This window comes from Schistocerca americana, chromosome 2 (genome assembly GCF_021461395.2).
Source record: "Schistocerca americana isolate TAMUIC-IGC-003095 chromosome 2, iqSchAmer2.1, whole genome shotgun sequence".
Taxonomy (NCBI): Eukaryota; Metazoa; Arthropoda; class Insecta; order Orthoptera; family Acrididae; genus Schistocerca; species Schistocerca americana.
Window position 1 is genome coordinate 752377057 of NC_060120.1, and position 14710 is coordinate 752391766.

The window sequence follows — 14710 nt, forward strand, 5'->3', positions numbered from 1 at the left end:
AGTGACTGTGGTTGCAATTGATTTGAAAAGTATATAGCTGAAATGTCGTCTTAAGAACTACTGAATATCCGGACGAAGATCCAAAGCAATCTATTAAAAGGGAAATATTTGCAACAAGGTTATGTTAAGCATATATTAGCTAGCATGTTTCTTGTTAGTAATGCAGTTTGTTTCGCAGTGAAAATGCTTTTTGTTAATAGTGCATTATTTATAATTGCTCATATAATTGAAGATCTGAACTTACGTTTTCAGCACATTTTACTGACATAATGATCTTCTGAATTACGGTTAAGGACCAACTATTACGTGGCCACGAAAATGCACTTACTACATATTTCATGATTCTTGCATCATTTCTTGGTTCAATGAGCAGAGCGTTCGTTTTCAAACACTTCAGCTACAGTTCACTGTTCAGAATACCACGTAATTTGTTTTGTCCCATCGAAATAAGTAATAGCGATCTAAACACATACAATTTGTGATCTGCTCGTCTTGTTAAACACGGAACGAGCTGCCTTCCCGGAACGGAGATGAGGCAGATCCGCACGCTACTTACCTGGCACACTTGCCAATCGCAGTTCTGGAGGCAGAATTTCACAGATTTTGCACACGCTTTTTCTGTCTTATGGTAATTGATGTGTGTGGTGCAAGGAAGGGACACAGAACAAAAATATGCACGAAAAAAGGGAGAGAGAGAGAGACGGGGAGAGAGAGAGAGAGAGAGAGAGAGAGAGAGAATGAGAGGGGGGGAGGGAGCGAGAGATAGGGAGAGAGAGAGAGATATGCAGACGCATTCCGTGATAAACGCAAATCACTGATACTTCGGCCTGTTTTTCGTTCCACTTGCTCAGAGTGCTAAGAAAGTGTTTCTTCTGTACACGTCCACGTCCTCGTTTGCGTATCGGAGGACACAATATTTCATAAAGCGAGATATTTGTGTTTCATATTGTTGCACTTTCCTCCTCTAGAACGCCGTTGTGATGTGGGAAAGGCAAACAAAAGGCTGTTTTTTACTGGCAGAATTCGTAAAATATGGGGCAAATGTGCTAAAGAGAAAGCTTACACAACGTTTTCTGTGATCTTCTGGAGTATTGCAGCGCCGTGTGGAATGCTTACCAGATAGGACAGACAAAGTGCATCGAAAAAATTCAAAGAAAGGCAACTCGTTTTGTATTACCACGAGGTAACTGAGCAAGAAACGTATATGATAAGCGAATTAGGGTGGCAATCATGAAAACGATTTGCGTTGCAGTGATACGTTTTCACGACATTTGTTCACCAACTTTCTTCTCCGAATGTCAAAACGTTTTGGTGACTCCTACAAACATCGCAAGAAATGACCGTCGTGACAAAATAAACACTCAGATGTAACTAGTACGCATGTCTGAAGGAACAGGCATTGTAAAATAAATACTAGAGGCCTCGACGGGGAAAACGACGCTAATAACGTTGAACACGTAGTCTCATTCCCACTATTGCGGGATTCCAAGTACTGTTGCAAGCATTAGGGGAAGTAGAGAGTGTGGCGCATAGAGGTTTGGATTGATGGAGGGTCGGTGGACGGATAGCCGAAATGGTTAACGCGCCTGCTCGCAATAAGCGGGAAATTCCCGGTCCGGCTCAAATAGTGTCTCTGATAGGTAGTATATCTATACCTAATACAGCTGATGTGACAGAATTCGGAATCCATTAAATGTATTCGTAATTGGGAATATGGACAACCATCAGCTGTAGAATGGAATGACAACAACGAAAATTTGTGTCGGATCGGGACTCGGCCCAGATTTCCCGCTTATGGCGAGAGGTCGCCTTACTATTTGGCTATCCGTGTGCGACTCACGGCAAAACTTCCACATGTCGTCAGCCATGCGTCTACAACCTGTGCTCGTACATTCGTCATGTATATTCCCATATAGATGAGAGATTGTACTTGAAAGTCGCTTGTCCCGTGTCCAAATGAACTTTGCATCGTAATTCAGAATAACACAGTCACAGCAATATCGTATCGAATTCGCAATCAGCGAACAAATTTCTTAATACTTGGATTAAAGTTGCGGACTAATAATATAAATGTAGATTCCGAATATCGTTCTATTGTACCATTACTGAAAGTATTTAAAAAAGTCACAAAACAAGCCAATCGTTCAAGAGAACAGTCATTTGATATTATAAAGTAAATATGTTTTTATTGCAACATCGTCTTCATGAATAGATATTTCACTACAGATTCTGAATAGTGGGTCAATGTGTGTTTACGAAGGAATATAATTGGATAATATTCTAGCAGCTATGTGCGTCTGAGAGGTATCGGAATGTATCCACGTTGTTAAAACTGAACTAAATGTTGGAGTGTAACGTTACGGCTTTTTGTATTCGAATGATACAGAGATCGAAATCATTGTTACGTTGTACAGAAAATGGATGATGAAGTACATCATGAGAATCGAAGGTCAAAATTGTCACCTGTGACCGGTTCACACATTTACTAAGGATAAACAAGAACTAAACAAATCATTAAATAGGAATGATGTCGGCTTCGCGGAGATCCTACGCATCCATGTCACAACAGTACGGAAATAACAGTAGCCACTGACATCTCACTGTGAACGACAGGGGACGACCGTCACGCAGGACGTCAATAATAACTACGTCATACATGTTTCAGGGCTTCAGCCCACACGCAGCGGCTCGACATGGCCAACGTCCGTTAACGGATGCCTCCCTTAAGACCGTGCAGCGCGTATTTCTGGCACGGCGAACTACACTTCGAATTTGTCATCAGTGCTTTGCTTCACTTACATCCATTTTACAACTGAGTTGTTAGTATAGGTGGACGATGCAATTTAAATTAAAAATTAACTACTATAACTACTAGGATGCATTATGCAATATTATTGCCACTTTTTTAAATGCTGAACGAAACAAACGGCGAAAACAATTTTCTCAGCTCTCAAAATTGGACATACTTGCCACTGGAGTCATAGAGGCTTATTTTCTCTCTGCTGATCGCTATTTTTTGTTTAAAAATGAACTCTCTGTGGTAAAGTCACCCATCTTAGATCGCATGTCGTAGTTACAGAGTAATCTTTTGTAATGGAACTGTTAGGTCACTGTCATTTACTAAAACAGTGACAGTGAATTGATTCATTACGATAACGACTTATGAACTGAAGCTATGCGGTGGCGGTGTAAGTTCGTATGGAACCAAACTGCTAAGGTCATCGGTCCCTAGGCTTACACACTATTTGATATAACTTAAACTAACTTATGCTAAGGACAACACACACCAATTCCCGAGGGAGGACTCGAACCTCCGACGGGGGCACCAGCGCGAACCGTGGCAAGGCGCCCCTGACCAAACGGCTACACCACGCGGCGAAGATATGCGATATTACCCAAACCCAGTTATTCTTAAATAAACAAAGCTATCGAAAAACAGAAAAAATTCTATTTCCTTCTCAGACTGTTGGTGTGAACCAGACATGGGTCCACCGTATCACGCAAGCGTACCTTGGGTTCTTGGAGAACTTAAGTGTTCCCAATGATGTGCATGTCATCCCTGTTTTAAAGACGAGTCACCACCAAAATACGCACAAATTTATACGTCTATATCGCTGACGACAGTTCGTTGTAGAATTTCAGGCAAGGTTTTTGATTTCGTATTTTGAATTTTCTACAGAAATGAAAATGCCTTCTGCGAACAAAAATCGTGGAATACCCAGCACACACTGTTTCGCCACGAGATTCTGCAGGCAGCAGATGAAGGCCAGACTGCGCTGACTTGCCCTGACTTCCGCAAGGCGTTCTGCATTGTGGCCTAGTGAACAAAATACGAGCTTTGTGATTGGCCTGAAGAGTTCTTAGCAAGAAGAACATAGAATGTCATTCTTAATGGAGAGAAATATTCATACGAAAAAGTAACTTCGGGTAAATGAAGAGAATGTTAGGGGATATACTAGGTGTTTGTTTTAACTTGAGACAATATATCCCGAAAACGACGCATCTTACGAAAAAAACGTTCTAGGTGAAGAATTATTATTAGTAAGGGGGGCATCCGTCGGTGTGACAACTGCCTACCTCCTCACCTCTCCTCCTGTTTGGACAGGATCAACTTGGTATATTCAAATGGGAATCCCCTATTTTTATTGAAACTTCGGATTCTACCCTAAAAAATTCGTCCGGTTTGTGCAAACCATCGTTTCCTATTCGCGGTGGATAGGTAGATAGCGCTGTCAACGACAAAAATATCAAATGTGCCTCTTTTAGCAATTAAGAACTGACAGATTTGATTATACACGCATCAAAAAAAGTTTTACATCACCCCAGTTCCCAGAATTCCTGAAGACAGACGTTGACTGTGGATAATGTATCACAGACACAGTGCCTTTGACCGTTCAGAGATGTCACTAAACTCACCCAAGGGCGTAAACAACTATGCATTAGCAGCGCCTGTTAGACGGAGGGGGTCCGACAGCCCATCAGTTCCAGGCATTCCAACAGGAAGAAGTTATCTACAGTTCAACCAAAGCGATGTTTGGACATGGAGGAAATACAGAGAGACAGGAACTGTCAATGCTGTGCCTCGCTCAGGCCGCCCAAGAGCTACTACTGCAGTGGATGACCGCTACCTACTAATTATGGCTCGGAGGAACCCTGTCAGCAAAGCCACCATGTTGAATAATGCTTTTCGTGCAGCCACGACTCAAATTGTGCTCAATAGGATGCATGATGCGCAACTTGATTCCCAACGTCCATGGCGAGGTCCATTTTTGCAACCACGACAGCATAAAGCGCGGTGCAGATGGGCCCAACAACATGCCGAATGGACTGCTCAGGATTGGCATCACGTTCTCTTCACCGATGACTGTCGCTTATGTCTTCAACTAGACAATCGTCGGAGACATGTTTGGAGGCAACGTGGTCAAGCTGAAGGCCTTAGGCAAACTGTCCAGCGAGTGCAGCAAGGTAGAGGTTCCCTGCTGTTTTGTGGTGGCATTATGTGGGCCTGACGTACGCCGCTGGTGGTTATGGAAGGAGAAGTAACGGCTGTACGAAACGTGAATGGCATCCTCCGACCGATAGTGCAACCATATCGGCAGCATATTGACTAGGCATTCGTCTTCATTTACGACAATTCGCTCCCCCATCATGCACACCTCGTTCAGGGTAACGACATCGCTCGACTAGGGTGGCCGGCATGTTCTCCTGACATGACCCCTGTCGAACATGCCTGGGATGGATTGAAAAGGGCTGTTTATGGACGACTGACCCACCAGCCAGTCGGAGGGATCTACGCCGAATCGTCTTTGAGGAGTGCGACAATCTGGACCAACAGGGCCTTGATGAACTTGTGGATAGTATGCCACGACAAATACAGGCATGCATCAATGCAAGAGGGTGTGCTATTAGGTATTAGAGGTACCGAAGTGTACAGCAGTCTGGACCATCACCTCTGAAGGTCTCGCTGTATGGTGGTACAACATGCAATGTGTGGCTTTCATGAGCAATAAAAAGGGTGGAAATGATGTTTATGTTGATGTCTATTCCAATTTTCTGTACAGGTTCAGGAACTTTCGGAACCAAGGCGATGCAAAACTTTTTTTGATGTGTGTATATTTCATTTACGATGTTAACGTAAACCTTTGCGTTCTGACGGTTGATGCCGATGTTTACACGATACTTAAGTGGTGTAAATGTGATTGCACAGTACAAATGTTATGGCTAGACATTGGCATTTTTGGCAAATAAGCTACTTGTGACGTGGTTTTCTGTCCCCTAGGGGGTTGATTGTCGTGAGCACCCAAACAATCACATTGCTTGATTTCGGTGGCCGCCCTCGAACCGCGCCATCGGGGTGACTGATTTCCATTCAACAGCCGGCTACCGGCGTAATATAACCCACAACTATTGTAGTAAGGTGCACCTGCCGTGGACACTCATCGAAATCGAACACCTAACGGAGAAGGAGAATTGGACTCAACGAAATCAAGCAATCCAATGGTGAGAGCAAGGAAACTCACCGATGTCATGCATCCTGATGGTAACATAAAACTATTACAACCATGTCGTTGTTCCTGGATCACGCAAACGTAGTTTCTAACCAGAACAGCTAACCTCACTGTACTAAGCAATGAAATTTGCTACACTAAAGTCAATTTAGACCACAAATATCACCCCGTAGAATACAAATGTTTACATTTAAATCGTAAATAGCGCCATATACCACGAATGAGAAACAAGGGATTGAGTAAAACGGTACGTATTTTTTGGTGTAGAATCCGAATTTGCAATAAAAATGGAGGAGTGGTCACATTTGAATATACGAAGTTGAGCCTGCCCGCGCAGGAGGGATGGTTGGGAGGTGGCCAGTTGAAGCAAAGACAGATGTCCCCTTTGTTAATATTAACTTTTACCTAGAATTTTTTTTAGCACAGTTTAGGTGTCTAAAGCTAACAAATAAACGGTATAAACAAACTGAGCCGTGCGTAGCTCGTGTTCGTCCCATCTCTTATTTAACATCCTGTTTTTGCCGTACTGCCACCTCTTTGTGTTAGTTTCAGTTACTTGTGTCACTGAGTTGCTGCTTTGCCTGCCCGTGAGCGGCAGCAGCATCGCGTATCGTTATAAGCCCTGCCGTATTATCTTTGCTGGACTGCGATTACTTCCCGGTCGTCGTGTGTCGACGAGTAAGTTGGAACATGCCGGCAGTTAGTTCGGACCTGGCAGTGTTTGAGTTGGCACGCGGCACAAGTTCAGTCGGGGCGCGGCAGCAGTGAGGTCCAGACCGCCATGACTCGCCCGATGGTTGCCGACGCACATGATTGGAGTGGGGACGACTTTGCTTTGTCGTCGGTCAGTCGTCTTGCCGGACGACGTGTATTGGCCGGCGATCGCTTATGGGTTGGCTGTGTGTGCCGACTCGTGATTCGTCCCTGTTACTGTACAGTCACTGCCGTTAACATTGTCTGGTTCTTTGTGCAAGTTTTCGTGAAACTGTGTGTAGTTTGTGTGATTTTGATTGACAAGTTATTTTAAATGTTTTCGGCTTACGGGCTCTGAGGAGTCGGTCGGTTGGCGTTGAGAAGTGAGGAATTCTCGGCGGGGCGTAGTTTGACGGGGGCCCGCTGGCGGTCTCTACGCGGTGTCAGAGAGTGTGGCGCTGTTCCCATTGCTACGAGATCCGTGGCTCACCGATCCAGGACACGAAAGTTGAGTTTTGATTTATCCTACCAGTAAGTCAAGACTGTTCACATTGTGTCGTTTGGAGTTCGTTGTCGGCTGTTGGGATATTCCCGCGAGCAACAAAGTGGTTTTCAAGTTGGAAAATTCTAGCCACCCTGCGGTGGAGTTTCAATGTATTTGGTTATTTGAATTGAAGTGCACCAGCGGAATCTTCTGCCTTTGTGGCCGTTAACGTTCCGATTAGCTGTCCTGGGCGTTGACGTAGATTTCAGGCAGTGTCCAGCACGGTGTGTAGTTCGACAGCTCCGTGTATGATTAGTTGTGGGCGCCAATATCTTCTACGTTGTTCGGTTGAACCACCTTTTGTGCCCTGGTCGGGTGAAGTGGAAGTTATCTTGTCGGTCGGTCCGCTGACTTTCCGTCGGTTGGGTTGTTGTCGAATCGTTAATGGTTGGCCCGACTACCCGTCTCACCTAAGCGAGCGTTAGTGTTTGAATGACAGGCCGACCCTCGAACATCTGGGCGCCCTTGTGTGGACTGCCTTATTTTTTTTTAAATTCTTTCTTTTTGTTGGTACTTGTATAGCTTCTAGCCGGTTTTGTGTTTTAATTTAGACTTGTTTTACTCTTAAGGCCTTCAGCCTAGTTTAAAGTACTGTTTCACGTAAGAACTTCAGTTTTTTTAAAAAAAATAATGTTTTGGAGTTTTAAGTGTTCGGCCTTTAGCAGATTTGAATTTAACTTGTTTACTTCAGACTAACTGAAGAACTGTTTTAAGATAGGGCTTGCCTTTTAAATTTCTGATTATGCTTGCGTTTTAAGTTATTGGCCTTCAGCTGTTTTTAAATTAAAGTGGTTTTCAGTAATTAAGTCCCAAAGATTAATGCTGTGGGTTTAAAAATTTTTTTGGGCTCTTCTAATATTTGATCAAATAACGAAGTTGTATGTTCGAGTGTAGCTGACAGCCCCTTATTTTGACCCCTTTCCACAATTTATTCTATCTGTCCTGTCCTGCGGGCTTAGCAGGGCGTTTCACAAACGACCTAACGGATAATATAGGAAGTTCTATGAGGGTATTCGAGGATGATGCTGTTACGTACAGAGAAATCGCAACGCTAGAAAATCGTTTAAAAATGCAGGAAGACATACGGGGCATCGACTTTTGGTGCAGGGATTGGCAGTTGACCCTCAAAATAAACAGATGTAACATATTGCTCAGAATCAAGAAGTAAGTCCCATTATTGTACGATTCAACGATTGCAGAACCAGCACTGAACAAAGTGACATCCATTAAATATCAGGAGTGTGTTTAAGGATTGATTTAAAACGTAAAGACCACATAAAACTAAGCGCTGGTAAGGCAGAGCCATTCACTGGAAGAATCGTCGGGAAGTGTAATCTACGCACATAGGTAATAGCTTACAAAAGTGCTCGTTCCACCCGTGCTTGAATACTGATAGTGAGTCTGGGACATGCATCAGACACGAATGATAGAGGAGACGGAGAAAATTCAAAGAAGAGCAGCACGTCACTTTACAGATCCGTTTAGTAAGTGCGAAAGTGTCACTGAGATGCTCAGGCAGCTCCAGGGACAGATGCTGAAAGAGAGACGACAGCGTACATTCACAGGAGAGTCAATCGTTTTATTGTTTCTTGTGCACATCTCGAGAAGAGACCATGAAGATAAAATTAGAGAGGGTCGAGGCCATAAGAAGGTCACTCGAGCAAGAAATGGAGGAAATGGCAATGGTGCACAAAATGCCCTCAACCACACATTTTAAGGTGGCTTGAAAGACCTACTAAGGGACGAGGAAACTTCAAAACCAATTTCGCATTATTCTGGCATGCCAAATAACTTTTACTGAATGCACTACAGACAGATGAAATTATTTTTGGACATTGACATCAAATTTCTGTAAACAACTGTCAGAATGTTGACAGGTGGCAGCTGAAGTCGACTTTCAACTGGGTGTGTGATATTGTTTAATTATCCTGTATAATGCCGTGAACAAATAGTGCGTAGTGGGGCGATCACTCTGTTGTAGAAATATTTCAGAAGCCAAGATCGCTTAAATGCTGTTCACTGGATAACCGGTTTCAACACACTAAAGGTGCCATCTTCGGATCTGTGAAGATTTACCATGACAGGTTTGAGGGAGGGCTTACAAGAGTTACACTATATAGGGTGTTACAAAAAGGTACGGCCAAACTTTCAGGAAACATTCCTCACACACAAAGAAAGAAAATATGTTATGTGGACATGTATCCGGAAACGCTTACTTTCCATGTTAGAGCTCATTTTATTACTTCTCTTCAAATCACATTAATCATGGAATGGAAACACACAGCAACAGAACGTACCAGCGTGACTTCAAACACTTTGTTACAGGAAATGTTCAAAATGTCGTCCGTTAGCGAGGATACATGCATCCGCCCACCGTCGCATGGAATCCCTGATGCGCTGATGCAGCCCTGGAGAATGGCGTATTGTATTACAGCCGTCCACAATACGAGCACGAAGAGTCTCTACATTCGGTACCGGGGTTGCGTAGACAATAGCTTTCAAATGCCCCCATAAATGAAAGTCAAGAGGGTTGAGGTCAGGAGAGCGTGGAGGCCATGGAATTGGTCCGCCTCTACCAATCCGTCGGTCACCGAATCTGTTTTGAGAAGCGTACGAACACTTCGACTGAAATGTGCAGGAGCTCCATCGTGCATGAACCACATGTTGTGTCGTTCTTGTAAAGGCACATGTTCTAGCAGCACAGGTAGAGTATCCCGTATGAAATCATGGCGGTGAATCGAGGAAGTACAGTACATACTGACGAAACTAAAATGAGCTCTAACATGGAAATTAAGCGTTTCCGGACACATGTCCACATAACATCTTTTCTTTATTTGTGTGTGAGGAATGTTTCCTGAAAGTTTGGCCGTACCTTTTTGTAACACCCCGTATACATAACTATTAGTACAGTACCACATACCTGAATGTAGATTAACATTTATAAACCCTTTGGATAAACGATACATGAGGCAGACCAGCTGATATAAAATCATTGTCACAAAAAATAAAAAACAATTGCTCTCATGGTAATTCTTTTCCATAAGATATATAAAACCGAGGTCTCCAAGATAAAACTATTTGGCACGTGACCGCACCTCGACTAACAACGGTCAGCATCACACTGCCCTATTCCGCGCAGGTTTACTTGCTGCGACTCTAGTGGTTCACAAGCGGCCACTAGATAGCGCTGTCCGAGCAGTGCACACACAGTCCCACGGTATAACCACTCATTACTACTACAATACAACTTTACTATTACTGATAACCAAATATCCATGCAAAGAACACTTTCGGATACACTTTCGGATACACTTTACTGTACATACTATGCATACTACAATTACTATAAAGTACGTCAATTACAGAGTAAAAACATCTGAAGCAAAGGCATTATCAATATTAGCGCCATACAAAACTACGTATTAGAATTTACCCTTATTCATATATGGAAGTCAGGAATATACACATTGTAAGCTTTCATAACACGACTTAGATACAATGTGATAAGTAATTAAAAGCTGTATGCTGGGCTTTACCTGTCTGGGCACTACGGTCTTATGTATTGTAAGCGCCAAAAAAGTACTAACTAGCTATAAAAGGCTCTCACCATCTCTACCATCATTATAAACATAGTACGGACTGACTATGAACACCTGCAAAGGCACATGAAATTAAGGAATGGCAGGTCAGAAACAAACCGAGGGGGCACGGGAGGAAGTAGGGAGCTTGCAACGTTCTACCAATCGTTCAGTTCTCGATGAAGAAATCCCGTTCTTGGTCGCGCAGTCATTCCAGAAACGATGTGTGAATGGCCTCATTGTTGGAAAATCTCTTTCCTCGCAGATGTTCTTTCACACTGCCGAGAAGGTGGAATATGAACTTCCCGATCAGCATCATCCACGTCCGTCGGCGTTGTTCAAACTGTTGGCACCATTTTCCTACGGATAGACGCGACATTGCTACTGGTCCATGCGTCGCCAAAATTACATGGTGAATCTTCGTGCAATTTAGAGGTTTTGCTCACGAGAATTGCACAGTTGAGCTTACTTTAACTATTGAGCACGTTTCCAGTTGCTGCACCATTTGGGTCTCACACCGTGGTGCGCCTGTCTACCGTGTCGTAGCAGAGCATTCTGCAGGAGATCGGGAACACGCACTCTCTTCTGTCAATGCGCCACTTATCGCCTAACGTTTCGTCCCCTACTGTGGGAGACATCGTCAGAAGCTACACTGTCGGAAAAAATGTGACGTCCTCAAGGATAAGGTAGTTTTATTGACAAGTGACGTGAAAGGTGGTTCATCTTTGTGGAAGTATATAGTAACAAATTCAGACCAAATGAAACACACGTCACAGTAAAGTAAAGTGTGACAAAACAGTCGCATCAATACAGTTTACCCCCACCCCCTACCTGGTGGCAATGCAGGCGTGTATTCTCGCGATAGAATCTTGCGCCTTTTGTTACAATATGGCAGTAATTCTTGTAGGTCCTGAAGAACAAGGAAGTTCGCGCTTTATGGCCCAAACTTGTTCATTTGACGAGAGATCTGGTGATCTTTCTGGCCAGGGCAGTTATACCTGTACACAGCGAGGCAGTACTTAGCAGCCATATGTGCACGTGCATTGTCCTACTGAAAAGGCACATCACGTTCCATCAAAGAAATGACAGTAGCACAGGCACAACAGCCTGTGCAATGCAGCAGGCGCTGGTTACTTGACCATGCACAATCACCAAATGTATGCATGACTGTAAGCTATAACGGATGCCCCTCACCCCCAAACACCATGAAGCCTGCTCTGGAATCTGTGTGTCATGGGCGAATTTGCTGTAGAACAGGCAGCTCACCAGGTCTAAATCATGCACGTGTTCGTCTATCACTTAGCGATGTACGCTGTTTACAGTCGATTTCAAAGGCACGGTTTTCAGAAAGTACACGCGCAAGTATAACTCACTTCCGTACAATAACATCCTCTATTGTGGCATACACCAGAGTCCTGTATTTGGAACATTACAGGATGCCTTCCTACCGCAACTTCATAAACAGTTTATAAACAGTTCGACGGCTTCAGCTAGCTGGAGAAGATATTCTTTAAAAATTGACTAACTACCTCTTGATACACTGTCGGAAATAAATGCAACACTCTCAAAAACTGTGTTCAGTGCCACCAGAATATAACATGAGCATACTGTGGGATTGGGGTGTTAGTCATTTGTCTTGGTCATCGGGGATCTGATAGCGCTCAAGAATCCGTCTGTGCACTCTCTTCAGTCACACTGCTGGCAGTAGCTAGGCTTAATTTAAAGGTGAAAAAGGTACATTCAGAACCTACTCTCAACACTGAAAACTGAAGGAAGTAGATCACCATTGTACTCTCTAGTCAACTCTTTCACGACACCAGTGTAGCCAATGATAGCCTGGCCAGAACACACGTGATCTTAACCCTGTTGTAATCAGATGGTTCCCAATGGTCCGTGGTAACACAGCAGGTGTTCCTGAAGAAGACAAATGAGTGTTTCTGCTCGAGAATTACGACGAAAATGAACCCACACCGCCCCTAACATACTCAACGACGTTACAGGATAGCTACGCTGAAGAGCCAAAGAAACTGGTACATCTGTCTAATATCGTGTAGGACCCCCGCGAGCAAGCAGAAGTGCCGCAACACGACGTGGCATGGACTCGACGTCTGAAGTAATGCTACAGGGTATTGACACTATGAATCCTGAAGGGCTGTCCATAAATCCGTAGGAGTACAAGGGGGTGGAGATCTCTTCTGAACAGCATGTTGCAAGGCAACCCAGATATCCACATAATGTTCACGTCTGGGAAGTTTGGGGGCCAGCGGAAGCGTTTAAACTGTGAAGAGTGTTCCTGGAGCCTTTCTGTAGGAATTCTGGGCGTGTGGGATGTCGTATTCTCCTGCTGACATTGCCCAAGACCGTCGGAAAGCATAATGGACATGAATGGATACAGGTGGTCAGGCAGGATGCTTACGCACGTGTCACCCGTCAAGAGCCTTATCTACATGTATGAGGGGTCCCATATTACTTCAACTGCACACGTCCCACACCATTACAAAGCCTCCACCAGTTTGAACAATCCCTGCAGGGTCCATAGGTTCATGAGGTTGTCTCCATACCTGTACACGCTCATCCGCTCGATACAATTTGAAACGAGAGTTGTCCTACCAGACAACATGTTTCCAGTCATCAACAGTCCAACGTCAGTGTTGACGGCCTCAGGTGAGGCACCGGCCGATGTGGCCGAGCTGTTCTAGGCGCGTCAGTCTGGAACCGCACGACCACTACGATCGCCTTGGGCATGGATGTGTGTGATATCCTTAGGTTAGTTAGGTTTAAGTAGTTCTAAGTCTAGGGGACTGATGGCCTCAGATGTTAGGTCCCATAGTGCTCAGAACTATTTGAGCCATTTTGAACCAGGTGAGGCGTGAAGCCTTGTGTCGTGCAGTCATCAAGGGTACACGAGTGGGCCTTCGGCTCAGAAAGCCCATATCGATGATGTTTCGTTGAATGGTTCACACGCTGACACTTGTTGATATCTGCAGCTATTTGCGGAAGCGTTTCACTTCTGTCACACTGAAAGATTCTCTTCAGTCGTCGTTGGTCCCGTTCTTGCAGGATCTTTTTCCAGCCGCAGCGGTGTTGGAGATTTGATGTTTTACCGGATTCGTGATATTCACGGTTCACTCGTGAAATGGTCGCGCGGAAAATTCCCCACTTTATCGCTACGTGTTCCCTACCTCTCCAGGTTCAAACTCACTTAAATCTGGATAACCTGCCATTGTAGCAGTAATAATCGATGTAACAACTGCGCCACACACTTGTGGTGTTATATAGGCGTTGTCGACCGCAGTGCCGTATTCTGCTCTCTATTCTCTATTTGAATAAGCATGCCTGTACCAGTTTCTTTGGCGCTTCAGTGTATATTAATACGATAGATTATATACATGAAACAGTAGGTGGCTTCATCGAATTTTTCTTGAGCAAAGTAAATCAAAAGACAAATACACCACTGGGTAAACTTACACAGGGTAGACGAGTTAGAAGATGAGTTTACATTTACTGCACACAAGAAAAAGTACAAACAAAACCGACATACTCATTCACAATTTCACCCAACTGAGATACATCACATCACACATACACAAGACGCACAAAACCGGAATCATCATCGCATGGAGTACCTATCGACACACGTAAATGTGAACAGTACATCAAACTAGTCAAATATGTCTCAGGAGGCACTCTCCATACTGGGTAAAGGAAACAAGGGATATACAGATACATAGAGCTTGAATCAATATACGCCGCAACAATGAGGCCACAAACCAATACAAAGCCTAGAACTACCGAACCCAGACTTATAAAAGTAGACAAATTAGATGTGGACAAATTTGAGGAAGACAGATGTGACATTTGCAACGATGTTAACGTGAAAGTAGAAA